This window comes from Tenrec ecaudatus, chromosome 6, assembly GCF_050624435.1.
Source record: "Tenrec ecaudatus isolate mTenEca1 chromosome 6, mTenEca1.hap1, whole genome shotgun sequence".
NCBI classification, from domain to species: domain Eukaryota; kingdom Metazoa; phylum Chordata; class Mammalia; order Afrosoricida; family Tenrecidae; genus Tenrec; species Tenrec ecaudatus.
In genome coordinates, this window is record NC_134535.1 from 165,231,213 (window position 1) to 165,234,514 (window position 3,302).

Below are 3,302 nucleotides of genomic sequence, written 5' to 3' on the forward strand. Positions count from 1 at the left end.
GAAACCCACAGGAGCAGTTCTATGCCGCCCTATTGGTTCACTATGAGTCAGAATTGATTCAATGGCAGTGGGTGAGTGAGTTTCTCATTATGCTTCTAAGAGGCCGCAATAACACTTAGCTGTCAAGTTGGCAGTCAACTCTGCTGTATTGGAAAGCATTCTTTCCTATTATTGAGCACCTTGTATTAACTTTCAGATGTCTTCCCACGGTCCTTCCAGTAAAATCTTTAGCACGTGGGCTGCCACCTTGTACTAGAGACTCTCTGCCACACACACCATTGCAGACAGGCTGATTTTCCCCTGTAGAGGTTACGCGCACCAGCCTCCAACCTCACTTACCTCCTGCTTCCTCAGATCACCCCAAAGCAGATACCAAAATGGGATTAATTATGTGAGATTTATCATATGGTGAGTAAAGGGGTTGAAAGACAAGGAAGGGGAAGGATATAACATCTGTGCAGAAGAAGGAAGGAGGAGGATTGGGTAGCAAATTCTGGAAATGTAACACAGAGAATTTGCCAAGAACCACTCCTTAACTAGGTACCTATATACTGGAGTATAAGCCAGCCTGAATATCAGCTGAGGCACCTCAGTTTACCACAAAACTGCATAAACAATGTACTGAAAATCTTGGCTTATCTACACGAGTCTATACGGTAGGTGTTATAATCTTGCTAGTGAAATCACCTCAAAAATAACCATTATTTCCTTTTTCTAACCCAAAACATATATATTTTTTTGCCTTTAAGGCTTGAAAATATTTTGTTGACAATTTTGTTCCCACGGGATTTGGGCATGTAGTCTGATGATCCCATTCCTGGTTGAAGAGCCATCTAGAGACCCCAGAGTCATCAAAATTGTGTGATAGCTCAGACTGCTGGATTCTACTGCTTTCCTCCACAGTAGGGTGGGTGTTTGTTATTATTGGTTTCTGCCATAAAAAATGTATCTATAACTCTATAGAGAGCTAACTGTGCAGAACTGAAGAGAGTGCAGGAGAGGTCAGATTTCCAATACAAATATTGCAGCTTCTCTTTTCAAGTTATCTAGGAGCACACAGCCAGACTTTTTCAGGATATCAAGCACAGCGCATTTAATGTTTGACCTTTTCCCTCCCTGTAAATGAAATGACTTCTACCCACCAATACTCCAGGCCTTATTTATTCCTCAGAAAAACCCAAAGCTGAGTTTGAATAGTACTAGATGCCTCAGTATTTAGGGTACAGGCTTTCCAAAGAGGTTGTCCCCTAAAGAATGATCTCTGTTATGTGTTGAACTGTATCACCCCCAAATCTGTGCCTTAACCTCAACCCCCATAATAACTGGTCGTGCGCTCACTTGTGATTTACTTTATTATGTCAATATAGTCATCTCCAGGGAGGGTGTTTCTTAAACCTATCGCCATTGAGATATGAAGAGAGCGCATTAGGCCCTGAGAAGGCAGCAAAGGTGGGCAAGAAAGAGAGATGCCAGGTCACATGACCTCTCCAAGCAACAGAAGCTGCAAAGAGACAAGGACGTGCCCTTCAGAACCTACACACACAGACACAACCTTCCCCTAGCGACAGTGGCCTGGACGTGAACTGCTAGTCTCCTAACACATGAGAAAATAAATTTCCATTAGATAAAGTCACCCATTTGTGATATTTCTGCCAGAGGAGCTCTAAGAATGGGAGCATGTGCAACCCATGCGGACAAATGGAGATGAAAAGCAAAGACTCTGAATAAAGTTAAATGCTACTTTAGTGTCTACGTTTCCATGATTGTTCTCTTTTTCCTGAAATCCCAGCCCGCCCCCCTCCATCTCTACCCCTCCCAAGGAGGAGAACAAATGTCAACCTTACTTTGGACTTTGGATGGTCATTCTTCTCCCCCTCCACCTTCTGTTTGTTGACTGACTGCACGGTCCTTGGTCATTGGTGCTGCCCATGCAGACTCCCGTTACCGCACCACTCGGCTCTCAAACCTTTTCACCAAAGTCTGGTGTTCACATCTTCAAGACAATGCAAGATCCACCACTGATGAATGAACTCACACTTGGGGGTGAGGGGGAGTGATATACCAGAAATTCTGCTTTACTAAAAGCAGCCTAATAATAAAAGAAAACATTTAAATGCTTTGAAATTCAGATCATTAGATAAAGAAAAGTATTCCTGCCTGTTTGGAAGAAAGAACCTTCTGCAAAAGACACACAACAACAACAACAAAAAAAGCAAAAAAAAAAAAGACATACAACATGTAAAAGCACACTTGGCTAGTGTAGCTTACATGGAGAAACCACTTCCCAGCATCAACGCACATGGCTTTAGGCAAAGCTTTAGTCAAAACTTTACTCAAGTTACTTCCAGAGAGCCCGGGAAGTGTGGCTTTTATCGGAAATAGGAAGCAGCTTCCAAAGTTTCTGGAAAAAGGCCACGTTTGCACAGACCTTCTGAAGCCCCCGCACAGGCATTAGAATTGTAACGGTTCGATAAATTGTTTTTTTTTAATGCTATATTGGCATATAATTCACATGTCATGCAATTTGATAATTTAAACACATTAAGAAGAGTTGTACAATCATCACCACAATGTTAGCAGAGTTTTCTCTTCCTTCTCCTTATTTTATTAGCTCCCCATTGCCCCCTAACCTCTCTTCCCACACTCCCACCCCCAACCTCCCCAACCACCCCCCCCTAATTAGTTCCATTCCTGTCTCAATAGATTTACCTATCCTGGATTTCATCGATGGAAAAGCGTTCCAAAAAAGTCAGGCAGGCAATCATCTCCATTAAAAATAAAACAAGAAAACATTAAAAACTAGAAAAGATTCGAAATGGGTGCAAAGGAAGACTCAATGAGAAGGAGCCAAATTTTGACGTAACTGTGTCGCCAGTAATCCACTTTGCAAGGCGCTCTGCATGATGGCGAGGCTGCTCACATCCTCCGTCCATGTTCAGAAGGGATTCACCAGCGGCTTCACTTTTTTTTTTTAATGGAGACCATTTTAAAGTGGGTCAAAAGGGAGCTCAAATGATAAGATATTGTATTTTACTACATCTACCATAATTGACTTGACACTGCTCTTTGACTGATAACAGTGCCATTCACATCTGGTCGGACAGGAGTCACCAGAGGCTTAATCTAAGTGTGGATCTTGCAAATGGATTTTGGGCTTCCACTGTCATCGATAGCCTTCTGCAAACCAGGTGTTCACAGTTTAAACTCTGATACCAGTCCCTCCTTCGCATTCAGGTTTTGTTATCTACAATCCTTGCATCACCCAGGCTGGTGCGCTTCCTTCAGGTGGATTCAGTTGATGC